The following is a 25,901-nucleotide window of genomic DNA, read 5'->3' as shown; positions in this document are numbered from 1 at the left end:
GATCATAATTTCCATAAAAGACCTGCCACTTTGCAATAGGGAAGAAGTTGTCTGGGGGTGGGGGTGGGATAGCCACCTGTTAATGACCTACTCCATTTTAAACGATTTTTTTAAAAAATCTATATACTACAACTTGAAGGAAAGTTTTTTTATAGTGTTTTATCATGTTTCTGCATTCTTTAATTTTCAAATATACCACACACATTGTACTTGAGCTTTTTTCCTATGCACTATAAGCCAGCTAACTCTCAGTGACTTTAACTTGTTTGATGAAAAATGAAAGACGTTATATAACTATATAAAGGACTCTTTTTAAAAATTAGCCATTGCACTTTTCCTCTTGACCCTTTTAATTCCTTTCATCATAGAGCATGCTCAAAGACTGCACATGGCACTTTTCCATATGCTTCAAGGTATAAAGGGTGATTGCTGGCAGCAGGATATATGCTACCCATAGGACTAAGGCAGCTGTTAGATGTAGTAGACCTATTGGGTGTGATACAAAGAAAATGAGCATGAAGAACTACAATAATGGATTGCAGGCACGCAGCGTGAAAGTCTGGTGGGGCGAACCCAATAAATTATGCTGCCTGGGATTATGAATAAAAGAGCACTTCCCATTTCCATGTGCAGAAGGCCAAACGGCTTAGGAACCAAATATCTGAAACACCCTCTCAGACCCTCTCAGATGTTGATATTGACAAAGGCAGGGCTTTGGGGGGGGGGGACTCGTTCGGACTCAGTTCTGGCACATCTCTGGTGGGTTCCAGAACCTCTCAGAGGAATTCTGGCACCTCTCAGGTGGGTGCCATCGCCATTCTAAGAGAAATAGGGAAGCATTTACAGTGAGTTCTGGCACCTCTTTTTCCAGGAAAATAGCACTGGACATAGATAAGTTTGGTTTGATTCCATGTGGATAACTGCATAAAAAGCTTAATGCATATATTTGTCTGGGGCAGGAGAGATTTGCAGAGGGTTCCTCTTGGTAGCTCCACCAACCTGAGGAGCACAGGGTAGGGTGGTCCAGGAAAAGGCTTTCTCTGTGGCAAACCCCTAAACTGTGGAACTTCCCCCCCCCCTAGATCTTTGTTGTATAACTTTGGCCGAAAAGGCAGCTCTTTACCCTGGCTGTTGATTAATGGTACTTTGTTTTGTGGGATTTGCTTCTAGTGATGAGGGAAGGTGTTAAAGAACAATAGTTCAGAGGCTGCCACAGCAGCCTGCCAGCATCTGCCACCTAATGCAATTGTGTCCTTCTGCCTAATGGTAGGGCCATTCCTAGAGTTGCAGGAGAAAAGACCACTGAAAGGAGCAAAGGCTACATCATCAAATTGGAAACTGATTTTATAGACCTCTGTGTTGGTTTCTCAGACTGCAGTCCCAGACACTGAGCATGTCCATACATGCACAGAGGCTAAAGTTAAGACAAACATTGTGAGTAACTGTATTTTCCTCTAAAAAATGGAAACCATTTTCTGAGCATTGTATGTACAGTCCTGTAAGCAAACTATGACTATGTACAACAGGAGTATTTCAGGTGAACCAGAGTATCCTTTATCCCACTTGTCAATTTAAGTGAATCAAACATGATTTTCATATATTTTGTTAAACCAATCTACAATCTTAAAAAATAAAGCTCACTATCTACTTTTTCATGTGGAAAGCTGAAATTTGAAGACTCTCCTCAAAGTCCCCCCTCTCTCAGTTGCACTGACTGTTGACCTAAGATATACTTAGATAAATCTTCTTTGTTAAAATGGGATTTTACCCTCTGTACACAGGAATTGTGTCTTAGAATATAGACATTTCTCCATACAAAATTATTATTTTAAAAATGCAGTTTATGAGTCTTTCCTATATTGACAGTACATTTAAATATAGATTTCATATTAAGTGGATTGAATGTTTAAAATGCAAACAAATTTCACCTTGCCTCTAAATACCAATTAAAAAGTCAGATACTGCTGCTGATATTTTAATAAAACCAAATGAAAAGTGAACATTTTAAGTGGCACAGCAGTAATTTAGAGTGGTAGTTAAAGCTATAACCATAGCAACAAGAACACTGAAGGCAAAGCTAAGTCATCTCCCCAGTGTTTGCATGATTACTGAATTATACTTAATGGAATACATTATAGTTTATTTAATACCAATTTTGTTTTCATGTTTTTAAAAGGACTATAATACGTCCAACTCCTACCACATATAATTTCCCCCTAATGTCAAAGCACACATAAAAGCACAGTGACTATGAACTATGACCTTTCAGAAGCATTTTGACCATTAATTGTCCTATCAGCATTCAAAATGAAAACTGTGGGCAAAAATACATGTTATCTTGTCTCACTTGTGTTTCCAAACAAATGTTTGATTACATTTTTTTATAAAAAATAATCCAAGATGTTGAAGGCCTTAGAAGAAAATAATTGGCTATACCATCATGCATTTGTTGAAGTGAATCAGTGGACAAAGAAGAGTTAAACAGCTCAGGCCAACCTGTAAATTCTTCTCTACAAGTGTCTCCATGACTTGTATTTGTGTTATGATAAAAGCACAGGGTGGGGAAATCCATGTTTTCCTTATAATATGTAGTTCCATGCTTAGATTTTCCATATAGTATGAGCTTAGTCACATGATCACCTCATATAGCCTGAATCCATAACAGACAATCAATGCCCCCTCCCTTTAGCGTGTCAGTGGCTGATTAAATGGAACTCACTCTGTTCTGGATGTCAGTCAATGAGTTTTCTTTTAATGTTCTTTTTGGGACAGTAAGTGAGGGAATTTACAAAGTAAATTCTACCTGCTAGTTAGAAAATGTGCAAACGTAGAAAAAATGTGGACTCGGCTTCCTTCTGAAACCAAATCTACAAACATGCTGTATATTTAAGATGTGTGTGTGCTCTCAAATCTAGCTTAAGGTAGAAGTAGGTGCACAGTGCTTGGCACCTTGAAAGCTCAAATATTTTATACATATGTTGTTTGTTTTGTGTGACCTCAGCTCAATAGCCTTTCAAATTAATACCACACATTCAGCGTCCCACCATATTCAGGGGCAGGGGGAGCTTGCAGATCAGCAGATTTCTATCTGCTGCTTTTGTAGTTGCCTTGCTTATTAGCCCATAAGCTTATTTTAAGTGCTTTGTGGTTCCCAGTGCTACTTTACTGCTAATCTTCCTTCAGTATACTCAGCATGTTAGCCTCCTCAACAAGAGCTATAGGATTCAGATATACTTGTTAAAACTTTCCATATCAGTACTGCAGTCCTATACATATTTCCTCAAAAATAACGCCCATGGAGTTCATTCAGACTTATTCATAGGTATCTTCTGGGAATGGGATTTCAACCTAAGAAACATGTTCAGTACACACTGAAACATTAGCATTAATTTGGAACATTTAGGGGTTGCTAAACCTTGATAAACTATGAGCTTGTCCACACTTCTGCTTGTTGCTGTGCCCAGAAAGCCTGGGTTTAAATGATTTTCCACCTATCCCATTATTTTCTAGGCATGAATCTGAGTGGTTTTGCCTTTGTCCCACCACTTTTCCCCAGAACACCTGCTGTCTACCACTTAAACAGAGCAAACATCAGCCCAGAGAAAACCCAGTTCACAATTCAGCAGTACACAGAAGGTTTTCCCAGGGGAAGTGGGAATTTGGATGGGCCCTCGGTTTAAATAGGAACTATGAAATATTGGCATATCTATGATTTTTTTTTACCTAAATCAATTGTCTGTTGATGCACAACATTGGGAAACATGCATTCCCCCCTATATTTAAATAAAGTATAATTATTAAAACTTTTCTAAAATAAAATGCCTGCTGATTAAAAACAACATCCTCCAAGTTTCTTTTCTAGTTATGACTGCAATGCACAGTCTAAACAGTCTAAACAGTTTGGGGGCAACTGCTCATGGAGCCAGTTACCCAGACCGAGTTACCCCAGAAGAGTCAATAAAAGGTAAAGGTACCCCTGCCCGTACGGGCCAGTCTTGCCAGACTCTAGAGTTGTGCGCTCATCTCACTCTATAGGCCGGGAGCCAGCGCCGTCCACAGACACTTCCGGGTCACGTGGCCAGCGTGACAAGCTGCATCTGGCGAGCCAGCGCAGCACACCGAACGCCGTTTACCTTCCCGCTGGTAAGCGGTCCCTATTTATCTACTTGCTTTTGAACTGCTAGGTTGGCAGGCGCTGGGACCGAACGACGGGAGCGCACCCCGCCGAGGGGATTCGAACCGCCGACCATGCGATCGGCAAGTCCTAGGCACTGAGGTTTTACCCACACCGCCACCCGCGTCCCACGAAAAGAGTTAATACTGTAGCTAAAAAGGATAAAAAGCCACATAGAACTTTCTCTCTAGCAAGGTCACAAAACAGGTACTAAACTGAACCCACATGGAAATTTCCTCAAAATAGGAAACACTCCCTGATGCTTCTCTAACCTTTGGCGAAACAGCTCTGATCATACGTTGCCACATAGGGCTGTTTCTGTAGGGGCATTGACTCCTCCCATTCCTATACATTCAGCTGAAAATTATGCAAGCAATGAGGTATTGCAGGAACAGCACTATTTCAAGTGAATTTTAAATGCCTTTGAGTGATAAAGTGCAATGCAAGTTTTTATGGAATGAGCTAAAACAGGCTTGGAACTGTAGCTGGTAACGTCCTCTAATTTAAAGTAGTGTTTCATTTCTCATTCCTTTATGTTGCTTATTAATGAACCCAAGGAACCTTAGCGAGGCATTGTACACTTATGAAAAGCATGCTGGGTCTCAATCAAAACTGAATTTTCAGAGACTTGAAAAAGAAAAGCGAATAAAAATTATCAATTTCTACCTCAACAAAAGTTTTCTTTTCAGAAGGAAAAAATACTTCAGGCTCTTTTCTAAAGAAAATTGCTATTTCAAAGAGAAATTGGTTCACAATAGCATCAGGCATCATTTAAAATAAACTCTGCTGGAACCTAGTGAAACATTCACCATTCATTTGCAGATATTATTAGTTGAAAAGATCAAGTTTGGTTTAATCTGTTACAGTATCCTAGACAATATAGTTCCTGCTCCTGTAGCAGAGACGTGCTTGTCCCAATTCCATTTCCTCAAATAAGACTTGGGAGACTGACTCCTGAAGGAAGAGGGTTAGGGAAGGACCATGTAGGGACCTAATGGCCAATTGGAAGGGGGGCAGTCCATGGATTTATCTACCTCCTTCTTCTGTGAGTTCTTTGTCTTTGTGTTTTTGCTGTGTCCACCTGTCCTCCCTATATGCAGTGTGGGATTTTTCTAGTCACCTGTTAGAAGGGGCAGAGTAGGGATTTCCCAGAGGAATTCCACATTAGACTGCAACCAAGCACATATTGCAACCTGGTTTGTTGGCTTAGAGTTCCTGTTTCAAGCCTAATTTCAGCAGGATGATAGTTAAGTGGGGTACCCTGTGGGCACCAGGAATTGCCTTTACTGGTACATGTGCACTAATGGGTCCCATGTTGTCAACGCCTAATATATAGGGGCATTCTGGTGGTGTAGTGACATTGAATTAGAGTATAGAATTACTCTGTAAATCTGCTTATTTTATAATCACATTAGTATTGTGGCTTAAATGGTTTGTGGATCACAGACTAATATATATCAGTACCCTCCCATGTTCTGCTTCTTTAAGACTGAGGTTCAAAATTGCTGATCTTTAAAAAGTATTTGGTGCTGATAACACCCACCTACAATTTTTACCCATATACTCTCTATCTGCTTTTCATGTTCCAGGTCATGAATTTCTTCACAAGTGTACACATCCTTTATATATAATGCTACTCCTCTTCCTTTCCTGTTTAGTCCATTCTTTTTCACAGGTTATACCCCTCAATTCCTACATTCTAGTCATGAGTCTCATCCCACCAGGTTTCAGTAATGCCTACCAGGTTGTATTTGCCATACAGTTCATCTTGTTTGTTTCCCATACTCTGTGCATTTGTGTAGAGACAACTGAAACAACTGAGTTGTTCCCTGCAGCTGCTTCCTTCCTGAAGTTTCTTACTCTTTATCAAGTTTCTGAAGTAACACCTCAGTTTCCTGTGCATCAATGAAGCTAATACCCCCAGTGCCAGGTGCTCTTTTGTCATATGTATTGTTTTCTCCCTTCCCCTCAAGATCTAGTTTAAAGCTCTCCTGATCAGATTCTCAAGACTCTTGGCAAACACATTCTTGCCAACTGCTGTGAGGTGCAGCCCATCTCTCACCAGAAGTCCTACCTCAAGGAAGTAGAAACCGTGATCCAAGAAGCCACATCCTTCCTGGCGACACCACCTGCGCAGCCAGTGGTTTACCTCAAGTATTTTCTTCTCTCTTCTTGGACCACAACCTTCAGCAGGAAGGAGTGATGGAAAGGCTACCTGTGCCCCAAATCTCTTCAGCTCCCTGCCCAATGTCTCATAGTCCCTTATTATGTGTTGCAGGCTATGTGTGATAGTATTATTTGTACCCACATGAATCAGAAAGAAGGGGTAGTAGTCAATGGGCTTTATAAGACTTGGCAACTTCTCCTTCACACTATGAATCTTTGCACCCAGAAGACAGCACACCTCCCATGACACCCTGTTTCCTCCACATACTACTGCCTCTGTCACGTGTCACCACCACTCGTCTCCTCCGCCTCTGGGGAGTAGTAGGAATCATTCTATGGGTTGTAGTTTGACTCGAAACGTAAACACTCAAAATAAGATCCTCAATTACATGCCATAACTCTTAACTGTGTTAGATTTTACTCAGCTTTTTTTAAGAAAAAACTTAAACAGTGTTTAGACTCTGGGGAGTATATTTTATTTTATTTATAATTATTTTTAAACCTGCTAAAACAAGATAAGTGCTCCTGCACAGTACAGGATGGGAGGAAAACACGGGGAAATTGAAACCTGGAACAGAAAGTAGGCATTGTATCAGAAACTCAGTCGGATAAGGAGCAGATAAGGCTGAAGAAATGCTGTCAGGAAAGAAGAAAGCTTGGCTAAAGTGTCAGCATGTAGAAAGTTTAAGAGAAGTACTCTAGAAGCTAACAAAAGCACCTCAGGAGTCACAAGGCTGCTGCAGGAAACACATACTTTGAGATTAATGGAGCAAAGGTCTTTCGTATAGTGGATAGAATGCTGCCCTTGACTAGAGAGGCAGATCTGGGTTCCAATCCCTACTTAACTCATGAGAGATACTTACTATCACTAGCTGCAAGTTGTGATAGTATGCCTGCATTTATGCTTTCAGAACTGGAGGAGGCATCCTCATAGTCCAGAACCAAGGAACTCTGAAATATTGCAACAATGAAAATGCTGAAACAGATGCAGGCATTGCACCAGTAGTGTTTTGTCGGACAAGGGTGCATTATGGGACCACAAACGGGCTGGAGTGTGCTATCAACAGTCAACTACTTTTACTGGTTACAGATCAGAGTTTGGTACAACAAGGGGCAAGAATCCCCTGATCAGGCAGTTCAACTGGCGGTTGATATTACCATCCCAGCTCAGACAGCAGAATAACAACTAATGGGAGTGGGATAAATATTGGGCCCACCATTGTGCAAGGAACATAGGAAGTTTCCATTGTGTATAAGCATCCTTGCATGCCTCCAATCAGTAGAGGGCCAGGTTGAGACTAAGAAGATCAGGGAAAATACATTTTGCGGTTTTTCCCTAAACACCTAAGCTCCACCCTTTCTCCTGCTGACTCTCTGTCTTCTCCCTTTTTCTTGCAAGAGGATTCCATGAAGGCAGCTCCAGTCATGTGGTGTGGAATCCAAGGTCATCCTTATGCACATGAATGAAATATAAGTAAGGAACATTTTTTCTTTACCAATGGGACTCCTGTGTGATTTATTTATTTATTTTCTTTTAAGCTGTGCTAGTGATGTGCAAATGAAACAGAACAGGTGGTGGGACTGAGTAACTTCAGGCAACTCCAGTTTTCAAGCTTGTAAGCTCATATATATATATATATATATATATATATATATGCAGGTTTTGGTGTCCTCGGGTGTCTTCCCGTGTAAAAGTTGGGGTGTCTAGGCGACGTTTCGACGAGGTCTCACTCGTCATCTTCAGGCTGGTGCTTTCGGCTTCTTGTTACTGGAACAGAGCAGGATCTCAGTGTTTGAGTTCCTATAAATACTGTTGAGGAGGTGTGGTGTATAGCCTCCAATGTTCTGGGCAGAGAGGAGGTTCCCAGGCTAGTGTGCCTTTTCTTCTTTTGTTCCTTAATTACTTGAGAGATATCTTGAGTGATTTCTTGAGTGATTTCCTGAATCCCACTTAGGTGGGTCATTAGGTGTGGATTAGTTGCTAAAGCCTTCGTGTCTTGAACTCTTGAACTTTGTGAAGAGTTTTTCTGAGAAGATGGCTGTACTGCACTTGGTTGTGCTCTGGCTTGGCTTCGTGTATAGGGGCGAGCTGTGGTTTTGTGGCCTGTGCCAGCCAGATCTGTGTAGGGATTGCAGGGGGGTGCAGCATCCGGAGGTGCCACCCTGGTTTGGCTACTGGATGGTGTCTGTAATTTATCTGTGGAGAGGGTCTGGGTTTGGGTCTGGTGTGGTTGATTGGTGATGGCGTTCTGTGTGCCTCTGGATCTGGTGTCAGATTTTGTGGGGAGGGCTAATTTCCAGATGTCTGGCAAGCGGGATGTGTCGTCACGCTTGTTCATGTTGGAAATTAGCCCTCCCCACAAAATCTGACACCAGATCCAGAGGCACACAGAACGCCATCACCAATCAACCACACCAGACCCAAACCCAGACCCTCTCCACAGATAAATTACAGACACCATCCAGTAGCCAAACCAGGGTGGCACCTCCGGATGCTGCACCCCCCTGCAATCCCTACACAGATCTGGCTGGCACAGGCCACAAAACCACAGCTCGCCCCTATACACGAAGCCAAGCCAGAGCACAACCAAGTGCAGTACAGCCATCTTCTCAGAAAAACTCTTCACAAAGTTCAAGAGTTCAAGACACGAAGGCTTTAGCAACTAATCCACACCTAATGACCCACCTAAGTGGGATTCAGGAAATCACTCAAGAAATCACTCAAGATATCTCTCAAGTAATTAAGGAACAAAAGAAGAAAAGGCACACTAGCCTGGGAACCTCCTCTCTGCCCAGAACATTGGAGGCTATACACCACACCTCCTCAACAGTATTTATAGGAACTCAAACACTGAGATCCTGCTCTGTTCCAGTAACAAGAAGCCGAAAGCACCAGCCTGAAGATGACGAGTGAGACCTCGTCGAAACGTCGCCTAGACACCCCAACTTTTACACGGGAAGACACCCGAGGACACCAAAACCTGCATTCCTGTACCCGTGAAAATCTACGAAAGCATATATATATATATATATATATATATATATATTATATGTGCTTCTTTTTACTAAGGCAGACTGGTGTGGCTCAGTATTGTTCATACTGAATGATAGCATTTCTCAAGGGTTTCAGGCAGGAGAGTTCCCCAGTCCTACCTGAAATCACCAGGAATTGAACCTTGATCCTTCTGTATTCAAGGCAGAAGAGCTACCACAGAGCTAAGGTCCTAACTAAAAAATGGACCCAAATTATTGTTCATATAAGGTTGTTTTTGGGGGGCAACCATGAAGTTCATGTACTCTAAAATTATATACCTGTGGTGTGGTGACTAACAGGTGAATAACAAAAGCGAGCCCTGATGGTTGCAAAGAGACTTATATGTTCTGCAAGACTGGAAGGATAAACATACACTAGCTACTACTCAGTGATCTGAAGATCTCATTACCCTTTCTGCATTTGTATGCATAACTCCTACAATCTCATATTGGTTCCTATTTGGAAATATGGACTGGCTACAATAATTTATATGTGTAAAGGACAGATGTTAATATGTGCATTGTTAATGTCAGCTGAATGGATTTATTTCTTTTTTCTCTAATATACCTGCAAAAATAAAATACAGTGGTACCTCGGGTTACAAACACCTCAGGTTACAAACACTTTTGGTTACAGACTCCGCTAACCCGGAAGTAGTACCTCGGGTTAAGAACTTTACCTCAGGATAAGAACAGAAATTGTGTGGTGGTGGCGCAGCGGCAGCGGGAGGCCTCATTAGCTAAAGTGGTACCTCAGCTTAACAATGGTTTCAGGTTAAGAACAGACCTCCAGAACGAATTAAGTTCATAACCAGAGGTACCACTGTAAAGGTTATCATAAGAATGCTAATTCACATCAGTTAGTTTAAGATTAGTTAGGGGCCTACAGAGTTCAGCCGTGCTTGACTTATTAAGATTACATACAGTTTGAAATACCAAAGTTACTGTATGAAAATGCAACTTCCTCCCACAGCTACAAATTGTATATGTCTCTATTTAGCATGTGGAAATGCAAGCCTTGGCATATTGTTGAACTACAAAATAAAATAAATGATAAGCACTTAAAAGAGCTACAAATGGAGGGAAACTTGACATAACTGACTAAATGGCAACCTCTCAAGCATAATAAGCTCCTACCCGATTTTTTAAAGCAAAGCATATGAAAAATGTGCAGTAGCATAAATGAGCGTCTCATTCATTTGCTACCTCCTTCATGTTTTTTCTTTAATTTTTAAAAGTGCTGCTGTTGCAATTCATAAATCTCCAGGAAATACTTGGTGTAGGATATGCACCACAGAAGCCAAAATATGCCCAGGTGGAAGAGGACCACGACTAAATTTCCCATATATTGTTGGAGAGAATTTGCTGAAAACTACCGAGTGCACATCTAACTGGAAAACTATCTTTAAAGTGATGGCAGATTAATTTTACACCTGTTGTGAAATCGGGAGCGCTTTCCTGGAAGATGCAGTGACAGGGTATGATTCTGCAAGTCATTATTTCCAGTGGATCCATTTCCATTTCATCTTCTGACAAGTGATGACATCCAATATGCATCGTAGAGGGAGGGAGGAAAGCAGTGGGGCAGAGAAATTGAAGCAGCATAACTGACATGAAATGCCCTGAAGGCATTATTTACCCACTGGGCTATTTCACTGGTGGTTACTGATCAAACAGACAGCAGAGAGGTGTCCAGAAATAGCAGATAACAGCAAGCAGGCTGTTAGGAATGTTCCCGGTAATCAAGAGCTTGTTAGGCAGGTATGGGTTCGAATGTTAGGCAGGTCATAGTTCGAATGCCATTGACTTCAGGAAATACTGTTTGTAGATGAGAATAAGGGTTACACATTAGGAATGGTTGAAGCATTCAATTGCATTTCAAGGCAAACCTAACTAATCTGCATTTTCTGAAACAAGATACGAACCAAAACACAGCCACCCTTTGAAATGTTCACCACTTTGAATTTTGCAGTGCATCTCTCCAGCCAAGGAATAGGTTAAAAAAATTGCATATACTAAAGTGTGAATAAAAATGCAAAGCTTGGTGTAAATATTACCCAAGAATGCATTGTATCAGGAAATTTTGGTTTGTTTTTCATTAATATGGCAAAAGTGCATACTAAATTTGTATATTAGGAAAAATTAACTCATGAATTTTCATGGGGATTTTTTTTATTAAAAGAAACCATGAACTGTTGTGGGAATGTGAAGTGCTGAATTTGAAATTAGAAAAATGAGAAACTTAGAGAAAGCGTGTTCTCCTTCATGGAGAGCATGTGTTGCGGTGGGGGCCGCCAGGACACTCCAAAGTTGGGGGCGGGCTAATTGTTCGTTGGCCACTGATGCGATTGGGGCTTCCCTTGTTGTTGGGAAGAAGTTAATGTTGCCATTTGTTGATTGACAGCCAGAAATGCTAAAACTCCTTGCACGAGGCTAGGGCTTCCTCTTTTCAACAGTGCATCGGATTGCCCATTCTCCCCCCTCCCTAGAATTAGGGTTGTTCGCTTTGACCTTGCTATGCCTGTCATGGGGTCGTCTGCTCTTGGGGCAGGGGCCTGGTAGGAATTTTGTTCATCTGGCTGATTGGCTGGGGTCATTTGGTTTTTGCCTACTGCGTAGCAAATCGTCACAACTTGTAAGGTTGCGGTTAGGCATTGGTTTATGGTTTGTTTGGTTGGTTGGTTGAGGGGAAGTGGTTGAGCGCCTGCCCTTGGTAGGTTGAGTGCCTGCCCCTCTAATGCTGCTGCTGCAAGGGATTCCGTTAAAGGAATTGGGGGCTAACTATTGCTTGTCCACTCTGTCAAGGGGGCTCAGGCCATAGCAATGAGCTCCTGGTTGCATTTGGGGTGAGGGCAGGTTCCCTGCTCCGCGTTACCCCCAAGTGTATTCCCCTATTCTGACTTTTGCATCGTGCGGAATCTCAGTCTGTCCCCCATGGTGGGGGCGGATAGTTGCAACCAATGCCTAAGCAACCACTCACAAATTTGTATTTCAATAAAGTTGTGGCCAAAATTATGCCAAAAATCTTAAGCAAAAAATTCTGTGTGATGTGTGAGTTATTGGGGTGGCCCTGGGGACCTTGACACGCAAAATAAAACTGACAGATTTGTCTGTTCTTAATTGAGCTATAAGTAGTTAAAGCATGTCTATAGATATTCACACATACTTCTTTTCTTTCTTCTACTCAAACACAATGCACAAAGTGAAAATTAACCAGACGTTAAAATGTGGATTAATATAGATTTCATGGCAATCTTGAACACTGCCACTGAGTTCATGACTCCCTAAGACAATTGGGTTGGCTTTGCTGTATTCAAAATTGCAATCAGAGTTGGGCAAGAAGAGGAAATGTGTGCTTATCTTATACGCTTGTCTTCCTCCTCTTCATCTTCTTACTCTTGGAATCTCTCATTTATCTCCATAGTAAAGGCTGATAATGAGATGAATTCCTTGGTGATGGCCTCTCATTTTTTCTCATTAAGATGGCTGCCCGTTTTAGCCATTCTGTTGCTGAAGAATTGCTTTAGGGATATAACAGTCTTGTAATTCCTCTTCATTAGTCCAGAGGAAGTAGAAGTATGTAAAAATCACAATGTCCCTGTTGTGTCAGCAGCCTGGATGAGGAGGAGTTTAATGGTAATAGATGACCTGTCTCTCATAAAAATGTCTCCTACTAGAAAAAAGGTAAGGGTAACCAAAAACTATTGCCTGTTGTGCGTTATTGCATTATCTGCAGCAATCTAAAATGAATCAAGCTCTTCATAGTATGTGATGCATTCATTCAGGAAAAGATAAACACAGTAATTTCATTTTTGAAAACCATTGGGGGGGGGGAGAACTGAAACCTAGGATATTCCACAGTACTCCCTCCGTGGATCCTTTTAGATTTTTTTCTGGCCTATGGGACATATTCCCTTCTAGACAATTTCCGGCGCCGTGGACATGCGCAGACGCGATTTCCGGTGTTGTGCCACGCTGGTCCCGCCCACGGAGGATCTCGGCGGGAGTGATCTGGCCTGTGCCCGCTAAGCCTTGCCGACCCCTGCTTTAAAATGTAAATTTCCCCCTGGATAGGCATGTAAGACCTGCAAAAGAGGACATGTCCTGGGATTCCCGGACATATGGCAACCCTAGTTTATGCACATGGCTGGATAAAGTATAGATAAATAATAATGTGAGCGGAGATTTACATGCATGAACCCAAGAGCAGCTGAGTTTCTTTGTGATTGTTGAGGGCAGGGGAATTGCTAAGAAAAATTGGGAGGCGGACGTTTAACAATGCATTGTCTTTGTATGAAATTATTGAAGAACTATCTTAAACACACATTGAAATCTATGAGGCTGCACTTGCACATAAATTTATCATCAGGGTGCTACCTTTCTGCCTTCAAAATCTAGACTATAAAGGCAGTATGAGCACTAATATAAGAGTTAGGGGGAAAACCCTGCAATCATTATCCTTCCCATGAAGCTTGCACATTATTATAAATTATGTGACTGTTAAATATAATGTGCTTCCATAATCTGTTATTCCATCCCAAACATTATTTGCATATTCCGATTGCTCATTTATAACACTTATGTCCATTCTTCACTTTTATTTGAAATATAATTTATGTAAAAGCATAAAACACAGTTAAGAGGAGAGTTTGAAATATAGGGATACTTAAGCTTTATGAATCAGACTAAAATATTTTTTTTAAGAACCCACACTGAACATTTGTCACTTTAGTAATGTACCAAAGTTTATAGCAAAAACTCAGACTATCTGTGAAATGAACAGTGGTCATCATTACCTCTGATAATTTAAATGGAGAAATGCAAGCACAGAAATGTTGGACATATGCATTATAGATAGATGATAGAAAGATATAGATAGATGATATAGATAGATAATAGATAGATTAGACAGATAGATAGATAGATGATAGATAGATAGATAGATAGATAGATAGATAGATAGATAGATAGATGATAGATAGATAGATAGATATAGGTAGACACACACACTCATACATACATATACATACATACATACATACATACATACATACACAATAGCCACAATAGAGAATAATGCTGAGTGATAATGATCCATCTTTAGCTACTTTCTGACATGGGGATGTATAGTAGTGTTAAAGTGAGCTCAGCAGACAAATGTCCCACTCCAGGATAGGGGTGTGCATACATTTCAAACTGAGTCCATTTGGTTCAAATATCATTTGTCACTGGATGAATTCAGTACTAATTGGTTCACCTTTTGTTTTCCCATTCATAGCCAGTCATCAGCCATTGGAGGGGGCAGCTTTACTTGTCGCCAGTTTTGTTGGGTGCTTCCTATTACTTGCTTTCCCCCACAGAATGCCTTGGATGCATTATCCGAGGACATTTGGAGGAGAAAAATTCCAGCCTTCAGTGGAGTAATCAGATAAAATAAAAGATAAATAAATAAATAAACAGTGGTGACTGCCAGAAGGCACTGACACAAATCAACTCCACTGTTATTGTTGGTGAGGTCCAGGGCAAAAATAAACAAAGAAAAAGTTTTCCAAAAAAAAGAGAAGAAAGTGACACATGATGAATGTGAGCAACAAAAATGAATGTGAGGTTAGTGAATGGATAATGAAACAGAAGTCCTTTTCACAAATCAATGAGGAAATACATGAAGTTTTCAATGAATAGATTAACAAAACATATTGCACATGTGACAAATCTTGCTGTATCAGGTCCCTATATGCACCTGCCACCAAATGTTGGAAGTAATAAACCTGTATTAAAGCAGGGTACAATATAGAAGTGCTGCCAGGTTTGAGTGGCCTTCCACTGCTGCCCTAGCTGCTGCCTCCCTCAGCATACTTGCACCATTGCTCCCCCCCCCCTGCCATTTTCATGCTCTGCTGCTGACCACTCCACTGCTTTCTCCTTTCACCACCACCTTCATAATAGCATAAGAAGAGTCCTGCTGGATCAAGCCAATAGCGCATCGAGTTCAGCATCCTGTTCAAATGGAGGCCAACCAGATGCCTCTATAGCAGGACCTGACCACAACAGCATTCTGCCTTCCTGCGATTCCAAACAACTAGCATTCAGAGGCATAATGCATTTGACAGTGGAGGTAGAACATAGTCATCATGGCCAGTAGTTGTTGGTAGCCTTATCCTCCATTCAAAGTCCAATACTGCTTAGGTTCAAGCTGTCTGAATGACCATATTCTCCCCTCAAACCTGCCCAGGCTCTGAGATCTTTGAAGGAGGCCCTTTTCTCGGTCTTGCCACCCTTACAGGCATGCTTGGTGGGAACATGGGAAAGGGCCTTCTAGGTGGCTGCTTTAGAATTTCCTCCCTAAAGAGGCTTAGACTGGTTCCTTCCTTGTTGTTCATCTGCCTGCATATGCAAAATGTTTTATTCTGGCAAGCTTTTGGCATGTGACTTCTTTCAAGGGCTCTTGATAGTATCTATCATGTATATATACCGTATTTTTCACTCTATAAGATGCACCAGAACACAAGACGCACCTAGTTTTTGGAGGAGGAAAACAAGAAAAAAAATATTCTGAATCCCAGAAGCCAGAACAGCAAGAGGGATTGCTGCACAGTGAAAGCAGCAATCTCTCTTGCTGTTGTGGCTTCTGGGATAGCTGCGTGTAGGAGTGCAAATGGCCAGAGATGCAGAGGTGTAGATTGATCAAGAATCATATCAAAATAGTTTAAACCCAGTCAACGCAATGCTTTCATTGCTGACACAGATGGCTTACTCTATATCTGTTATAATTCCCCATAGCAATCCCACCTGATCACTACATCTCTGGCCATTTGCACTCCTACACTGCGCAGCCTGCACTCACTTCATAAGACGCACACACATTTCCCCTTACTTTTTAGGAGGGAAAAAGTGAGTCTTATAGAGCAAAAAATACGGTATTTGTTTTAAATCCATAGATAGTTTTATTACTTTTTAACCTCATTTTTTGTTTTATTTGTATTTGTTTTAATTTTTGTGAGCTGCCTTGGGTCTTGGTTCTGGGGGAAAGATGGGGTAATGAAAATAACAACAACTTGTCTAATCCTCTTTTAAAGCTATCCAAGTCAGTGATCATCACTGCCACCTATGGGGAGTGAATTCCCCAGCCGAACTATCTGCTACGTGAATAAGTGTTATTCAAAGATAGAGAAAATATTTCGGTGAGAGGAGGGGGCAGGGAGAGAGACTTCACTGCAGACTTTACCTCTATGACTCTACCCACCAGTCCAAGTGCCCCAGAAGTAAATCTGAGAGTCAACCTTGTATGGCATTTTAGAAGTAACAGGTTAATATTGCCTGATGAAAACAGTAGCACTCAGTGTTCTGAACAGCGAGGAAAGAAAAAAGAGTGATTTCGTTTATCCTGGTTAAACAACATGGAGCAAGACTGCAACACCTCAAATGTTGTTTTCCAAGCCATAATTGCACACCTCATGCTGACAAATTAAGGAGCAAACAAGTCCCATTCACATTTAAATAATAGACTTACACAACGCAAATGTCAAGCACTTTCTTGCGAAGCACACTTCAGTGAACAACTGCGTGTGTCAACTCACATATGTTTTGACTAAAATCTAATGGGAGGACATGTCAGCAACCCACCACGCAAAGTCTTTTCAGTGTAAGAACCATTTTGAAAACATATTAATTGCTGTATGTGTTTGGGGAGATGTTTTCCATTCAGCACACATTACAGAGACTATTAAAAATAATAAACCATCATAATGGTAGGAACTTAGTTATTAATGACCCCTGCGTGCCTTGAAATTAACTAAACACGCTACAGATCTCTGGTGCAAGAAAAGGTCTTTGATTAATGCAGTGTTAATGTCTAAAGCGGATAAAGCATTACGGCTGCAATCTTATCCCCAGTTACCTGAAAGTAAGCCCTTGTTGAATTCAGCTGTGCTTACTTCTGAGTAGACAAGGATTGGATTTCACTGCACAACAGTGGGATTCACAACTTCATTTCACTTATGGTGACCTTTCTCCCTGCCATGTGGATAATAGAAACAGTGATGAAGTAGGCATCAGAGTAATCCAGTTTAGCTTCCAATTTTACTGACCTCTTTTGCTGGTATGGTATATAGAAGGATGTCCTTGGTCAAATTTCAGCCTGTGTTTTTGTAGAGTACCTACTTCTTACATATGCCATCTACAGGTATGGGAGTTCTCTGAAAGTTGTCAAGTAGAAGAGGAGTTGAGAACCCTTTTAGCCCCATGAACTCTTTATTATGATACCATGGAACCTCGGGTTATGTACCGTCCTCCTTACGAATGCTTCGAGCTCCGCTAACCTGGAAGTAGATGCTCCTGCTTGTGAACTTTGCCCGGGATGCAAGCAGAAGTTGCGCACCAGCGGCACAGCAGCAGTGGGAGGCCCCATTAGTGAAAGCACACCTCATGTTAAGAATGGTTTCGGCTTAAGAACAGACCTCCAGAACGAATTAAGTTCGTAACCGGAGGTACCACTTTCTTTCAGTGAGTGCTAAAAGCACCACACAGTTCTTTCCTCATCCCTCACCTGGATCTGCTCCCCGTTGCCACCACCAAAGAGGGACAGAGAAAACGTATAAACAAACACATTTTGCTTTTCCAAGGGATCTGGGTAAAATAATGAATATGAACCTTGAAAAGCACATAGAGTTGTATGAGGAAGTGGGAAAGAGTGTTACTCTTCCAATTTCCTCCTTCAGTTCTATGCACTTTCTCTCCTCACCTCAATATCAAGGGGGCAGTGGATGAGGATCTGAGACACTTTGAGAAAGACCTCAAGTACACCCCTGTAGCCACAGGTGTCTCAGTGGCAACTCCTGAAGAGAGAAAACACCTCTGAAGCTGCATTTAGATATAGAAAGGTTTGCTGGCAATTGTACCTATTGTTGTTGTTGTTGTTGTTGTTATTGTTATTATTATTATTATTAATTGAATTTATATGCCGCCCTATACCTGGAGGTATAGGCCGTTTACCCTGATCTTAAGGTGTATGGGCATGAATTAGCCTTCTTTCTGTGTCAACCAAAATACATTTTAAATTCTCCAGAGTTTAAAACTGGGGCTGAGACAATAACACTGAAAAGACACTTGCGGGGTGTATGTGTAGCGATCCCTCCGCATTGTTGGAGAATCTTAGACATCCACTGGATAATATTTTTTATAGCACAAAATGTCTCAGAGCAAAAACATTCCCCCACCCCAATATCACCATTTGTGAATTTTGGGCACAAGTATACATCTAGTTTTGGTTAATATTATTTTATTATTGTTGAAGAATGCAATGAGGTTGTCCCTATTACCCTTTCCAGTCCTTTTCTCGTAGGCCATTGCTTTTTTCACCCTCCAACAGTTTTTCATTCATCATTAAGTGAGCCAGCCTGTAACTTGTTTCAAACTGTTTTAATGTATTTTAAATTACAACTTGACCTAGGACATTAGAGTGAGGTAATGATGATGATGACGATAGAAAAAAAACTATTGGATAAGTTCACAGCCATACACACACACTCTCCACTACCAAATAGTATGGAGAGTTTTGAGTGGTCAGTTCTGCTCAGTTTTATTGACTATACAATGTGCTGCATCTAACTGAATCCAAGAGAATATATCCTGGGTCTGTTGTATGACTTACACCTCATCTGCACTGTACATTTAAAGCAGTAACTATCCGACTTTTAGAAGACATCTGAAGGCAGCCCTGTTTAGGGAGGCTTTTAATATTTGATGAATTATTGTATTTTAATATTTTGCTGGAAGCTGCCCAGAGTGGCTGGGGAAACCCAGCCAGATGGACAGCATATAAATAATAAATTATCATCATCATCATCATCATCATCATCATACCACTTTAAAGAGTTGTGGTGTGATATTTCTTTAAAGAGTAATATGATACTGCTTTAAATGTATAGAGCAGTTGGGGCCAGAGACAATTACAGCCCAAGGTGCTTATCAGCTTATCCCATGGAATCTGCTGACTAGGAAAGAAAGCAAAAATCCCAGATGTACATTTAGAAACTCTTGCATACACGAAACTAGATTGTGATGTGTCCATGTATTTGCATCCCAAAGCTTTATTAGTTTCTTGTGCAGGAGCAGCTTGGACCAATGGGATGGAGCCACAGCAATAGCCTCCCACCAGTTTCATCACTGCCACTTACTGGGAGGAGCAAGGTGGGGTTGAGGTTGGGGCTGTGTGGCCGCACCAGCAGGAGTTCAGGATTGGCTCTGCTGATGTGTCCAACCTCAGCACTGCCTTTTGCCCCTTCCCAGGATGTGACAGCAAATGATACCCCTTCCAGGAAGCCATTGCACTACTGCTGCAGCTCTGTCCCACGAGGCAAGCCCCTTGTTGTTCTGCAGGAATGCCAATACACAAACACAGCTTCCTGTGATCACAAACTGCCCTGCTTATCGGTGAAAGCAGCTTATGTGAGTGGACACGTGTGGTTTGCCTCCTTCTACTGAAACAGAGGAAGTAGGCTTTGCAGGAAGAAGTTCGCTGAGGAAGGGATTGGATCCACTCTAGCTAAGTAAAATCATCATCACTTTGACTCATCACCTTGACAAAGTGCCCTGCGAGTCATAAATATTCTTACCTCAGAGCACGGGAGAGCAAAGCATCCAACCCATCGGGTTGGTAAATGCTATGAAAGCAATGCAGGTGCTCTAAGTATTTATCTTGTCCGCTGAAGGGGAGCTCACAATCAGCGGTTTGTGAGTGCATCCGTCAGCTGCAAATCAATCTGAAAACCTTCACAGCTAAAAACTACAGAGGGCTCAACATGTGACAATTACACATTGTGAATAGCCACTTACAAACTCTCCAGGACTGCAGAAGCAATCAAGAGCACTTTTCAAGCCAACTTGTAAATTTTTCAACAGTGACAAATTTGCCGGGTCACCTCTGCCACATGGCGTTATATATTTGCTGTAAATGGCAATGCCATTGTCAAGTGCAACTTCGAGACCAAGCTGCTTTTGTTACTGGATAGAATAGTAAAGGAGTGGCGGGGGGGGGGGTTGTAATTTTTTTCTAGCCATGAAATACTAGGCAGACCAATCCAGAAGTCAGATTGAAGCAGAAGGACTTGGACTGATATATTTTGTGGTTTATTTCTTTATAGACATGTAGACTATGGTACGCAAATGATTTGTGGCAGATAAGAGTTCTGTAGATACCACATTTGGGCTATCAGGACCTTCAAACTGCTTTGTAATTCATATTCAGATACAAGGTAGGCATGTGATATGAAATGAAGCCAGAGATCTGCAGCTTTCTTATCCCAGGGTAAAGAAGGTTCAGTTGCCACCCATTTGCAAAAAGATTCGTCCTAAGCCTGACATGCCTCTGCTACATACTCCAAATGAGCCCTGTATATCAAATCCAAATACTGAGAAAGGGCAAGGACACAGTGGGATTCCTTCTGCAGAATCACCCCAGCATAAATTCAATATCCAAGTAATTTGCCCAAGATCTCTCCACGCTCTTCTGCTTAGGCTTGCCAGTGCCATCGAGCTAAAGGGACAGAGCACTTTAATCTACTGTAAATGTACAAACCTAAAGTTCTGATATGTGATTGAATCTCTTGAAAAATTATGACAATTCTGGAGCGGCCCTATTGGGTAGGAAGATAAAAGGCCTTCAGACAATTTCAGCTACACAGAGAGACAATAAATGGGAATAACAATAATTAAAAGAAAACAGATGGAAAGAGGCTCCCAGTGGGTCTATGGTCCATTCATCAAAGTCTTCATTCTCCGACAGTCTCAATGGAGGCTTTGAGAATTCTCTGCAGAGACTGGCTTACATCACACAGTAAATGTAATGTACAGCTGGGAATCATTATCCCCACCGCCTTCAAATTCCTCTAGCAGCTTAAGATTTGGACATTTTAAAATATCTCACCAAATAAGTTTCAAAATTCACATTTTAAAAAAACTTGTATTTGAAAATCTGACTTGATTTCAAATAGCTGTGGACCCCCTGCCTTGTGCAAATACACAATCAATGGATGCTTTCTTAACCAAAGCCCCTTAGATACTCTTCAGGAGCATGCAGAGGTTGTAATTTACTGGATTCTGAGATCACTTCCAAATCAGTTCAGAAACTGGAGACAGGAGTGCTTTCTGTTTCGAATCCTTTCCAACCCTGTTCCTCTCCATAAAAATCTCCCGCTATGAAAATCACACCAATTATTTTTATTGACAGATTTTATTTTATTACATTGCTGCTAAGATTATTCTATTTAAAATAGCTTTGCAGAAGTAAGCAAGCATATAATTACACAATTAAAAATACATTTTACACATATGAAATACTAGGAAAGGTCTAGCAGCACGGAGTGGAATGTTATCAAGGAAAGAGGTTTAGTCTGCTATTCAAAACAGTCACATAATTATGGTTTAGCAGACTTTCCTCTATTATCCATATTTAAATTGAAGTGTCATTCATTAGTGGTTGAAATACTGCATTGACCTGATTTTAAAATGTAATAAAAACATAATTATTCCAGTTCTCCTTAAGTAAAATCCTTTCATTTCCAAACAACAGTGCCCTGTTTGTCTCCATTTTTTAATTCCCCCCCTAAGGAATGCCCTTTCAATTAAAGTCTGTTAAACCATTAATTTTCATTTTACAATGAAACTAGGCTAGCAGGCACAGCTGTAGCACAAATAGGTTCCCCCCTTCTCTTCACAGCTAGATCCAGTCAAGATAAAAGTAACTTTGATGCCTTGGTGAACTGACAGCTGTTGGTTCCTTCTTGGTAGATGTGCGTGCTCATTTCTGTAAAGGCAATGACTTGGATCCAGACCAAGTTATCTGCACTAAGGTCCCATTGAAATCAATGCGAGGAGTTAATCATGGCAAATCCCATTCAGTTCAATGGGAACTAAGCACATTTGACATAGACTGGATCCAGCCCAAAGCCAGTAGCAGGAGATGCGCAAAACATTTCTGAATCTGCTTAATATCTCAAATGCGGTGGAGTGAGCAGAACAACACTGGATTTCATGGCAATTACAAATAAAGCTAATCTAGTGAGCTTTTCTGATTAAGCAGACTAATTTTAAAAGCAATCTTTCCTTCTTTCTTTCTTTCTTTCTTTCTTTCTTTCTTTCTGTGGTGCCTTTCAGTTAAAGCCTTTTAGTTAAACCTGCGTAAATGTCATGTTTGGTCCGGGCTTTCTAATAATCTTAGAAGCCTTCAGCTGCTTAAGGGGGGATTTTTCTGCAAAACCTGGGGTTTATTATTCTCAACAAAAGCTGAGGGTAAAATATTCAACAATGCAAAGTTGAAAAATAATTTACAGCAGCTGCATTGCATTCATGCTTAGGATCCCAGCTATCAGGCTGTTATTTTGCTTAATAGATTAATTCAGAGTTGGCATGAACTCTAATGCTTGAAAACAATGGAGTCCTGGCTCAGATTAGGACTTTCATCTGTGTGTGTGTTTAAATAATAATAATAATTCTCAGAGTAATCTGGAAGCAGGACTGAACACACTTATGAATGAATACAGACAAAACTTGCATGGGTTGCAATTAGGCTGACCTGTCCATTTTCAAGTTCAACCACAGATGGGTGATCTGCATGTTAAGGAGCAAGCAGTGAGTGTTACCAAGACTAGTTTCAAATCTGCTGTCTTCTGTAATGCACGCACAAGCAGTGTTCTCTGTCTGTTTTGTACAAGCAATTATTTCAACCACATAAAGCCAAAGCTGTGGCCTATACTTTTCACTTCATCATTCTCACTACTGGATGACATATTCATGGTGGTTACATGATGCCTGTAGCTTGTGGGCATAAAATGTGGAGTGGGGGTTAGCCCCCGATGTCATTGCAAGAGCCAAGAGTGCCCTCTACACCCCTAGATGTCCTGCATCAATCAGAAAAGTCTGAGCAGCATTGAGTATCCAACATTCAGCTCAATGTACTCAGAAGTCTCCCTGCAATTAGGAAATATGATAATACGGGGTTCCGGATCATAGGAAGACTTTGAAGCATCTTCAGCTGAATTCCCTTAGAAGCCCTTCAGAACTTTCCAGTCAACGTCGGAAGGACATGAATGGATCAGCCAGGGAAGTACAAGTTTGATGCTCACATGCATTGTATAGAAAGCATGAGGTTCAAGTGTTGACATGTATATTAGAATGAGCCCTCACAGGTCAGCTAACACAGCTTCATGTGAACACTTAGCTTTTCAGTAGGTGTCATTCAGCTACTATTCATCAATCACCCAACCATTGTGAGGAGTATGCAGGTGGAAAGAACTAGTTCTATAGAAAAGTGGTGGATCGTTCTTACTTCATGGCTGATGAATAGCTTTTATGGGGTCATCACCAGTTCTTAACCAGTCCATCTGGTGCAGATACTCTTCTGCACCAGATAATCCTTTGCAGAAAATAACTATGTTGTGCAAGGGAAATGAGACAGGTCTACTACAACAGTGCAATGACTTCTCATATGACCATGTCACCACACTGGCCTAAATAGGCAAGTTGTCAGTCCTTTGATAGGTATGGGTACTTGATTGTTTGAGCCATTTGTACAGTGCAGTAGATTCATAGGTCCTTGACAACACTTTTCATTTGTTTTCTTTGTTTCACACCTTCCAAATGTGGACCTGGGAATTTTTCAGACTTCTGTTTAAATCTGCATAACAGAGGGAATCAGAATCAGAGTGAGAATATTTGCTTTGTTATTTCCCCCCATGGATCTGAAAACAAATAGTCATCCCTAGGAAACCATATCAATCTAATACTATTATAAAGGATTTGAATGTTAATTTCAGTGCTGCAAGATAAATGCTAAATAATTCAGAAAGAAGCATTAAAAGGACAAATTTCTAGAACCTGGTTGCATGTATAAATAGGGAGTGATTTATCAGTTCAAGGAAAAAAGCAAATTAGAGTTTCAATTATTATGTTTGCAGAATTCCTTGGTGGGTCATTCTTTTCATCATTAGACAACCTAAATGGATTGAGTTTTACTAGAATTATATTGGAGGCAAGCTTTTCCAAGGAGTGTAAGCGATTAAGCGATGGGGGCCTTATTACTTTTGATAGGAGCTATGCAGCTAAAACTCTGTGCATTCTGTGGGGGGGGAATGATAAATGTCCCTGGTGCACACTTTAAAGCAACCAGTGATTGAAAATAAATAGGCATGCACGTGCAAAAAGAAACCCTGCATGGTAGGTAGATTCAGAGGTTTGATGCTCCAAATATTTTATTAGCTTCTGTAAGAAAAAGTATGCAGTCACAGGAATATTATCCATTGACTCTTCTGTTTGGTACCTCTGCTACAGGTCAGTTCTTGGTTAAGTGTCTATCATGCAAGGAGATCATGCTGATTTGACTATGATACCAGCAACATAGGAGCCACTTTCATTTGGTAGAATCCAATGCTGCGATGCGAAGGGCATGTGAGAGGAACACATCCATGTAGGGCTGAATTGGTGGGTCTTGTGGGGCCCCTTGATTCTTATTCTATGCCAGGGAAGTAAGAAGGCATAGTTTTCTGTTCCACAGTGTATTTATTTCACGCCACACTGTTTCCATTCCTTTGCATTTCATCATCTTTCAAAACTACATTGACGGTCTCAGTGCCTGCTGTGGTGAAATCATGAAACCTACATAATTTAAGTAATTAATTAAGTAATTAGGTAAATTACGTAACTTGCAGTGTCACTTCATTATTCCACCTCATTCATTGCAACACAAAGCAAAATAAAGCAAATTGTTTGGAGGGGCATGAAATCTCTTGTGTGTTGCTTGCAGATTGAAAGCAACAATGGCAGTGAAGACTGACTGTATTTGCTGGGTTTATTTCTGTTCTGGATATGACATTAATAAGCAAACATTGGCAATTTCTACTCCCATTTCTGTTTTTGTCAAAATTCTCTGACATCCATATTCTCCACATCACTGGGGTAGCTTACAGATTAAGGGAACTTGTTTGTTGTTGTTGTTTTGGTCTTATCAGAACTATATGTTTCACAGAATCCAGAAGACAACCAATGGGCCCAATGACAATCGTTATGTTTAGTAATTCTAGACTTAGCCCAATAAACATTATCCAGAATGATTTAGGCCTTATACAAATCCACCACATGTCTAAAAAACATAAGAAACAACAATAGCAATTTCTTATGTCCAATTTATATACAAAAAAAAGGCCATGAGCATATTTTGTGGGCCTTAAAATAATGAAAAGTATCTCTTAACTGTATTTGGTGCACACCTTACACTTATCCAAAAGCATCTCTTTTGCTTACATCCCTGCCCATTCCCTAGAACAGGATCAGAGAACCAGTAGCCCTCCAGTTGTTGTTGGGTTACAACCCCCATAACCCCTGATTATTCACCATACTGGTGTGGCTGATGGGAGTCCCCACAGGTACTACCTTTCCTGCAGTAAAGTCAACTGCATCTCTGATTTCTGAATCAATGGAAATGACAATACTTTCCCACGGAATTACTCTCTGAATAGTTGAGATACTACTCGACAAT

The sequence above is a fragment of the Podarcis tiliguerta genome (assembly GCF_965153285.1).
Source record: "Podarcis tiliguerta genome assembly, chromosome: 3".
NCBI lineage: Eukaryota > Metazoa > Chordata > Lepidosauria > Squamata > Lacertidae > Podarcis > Podarcis tiliguerta.
The sequence above is the reverse complement of the archived record's forward strand: the minus strand, read 5'-3'. Positions refer to the sequence as shown.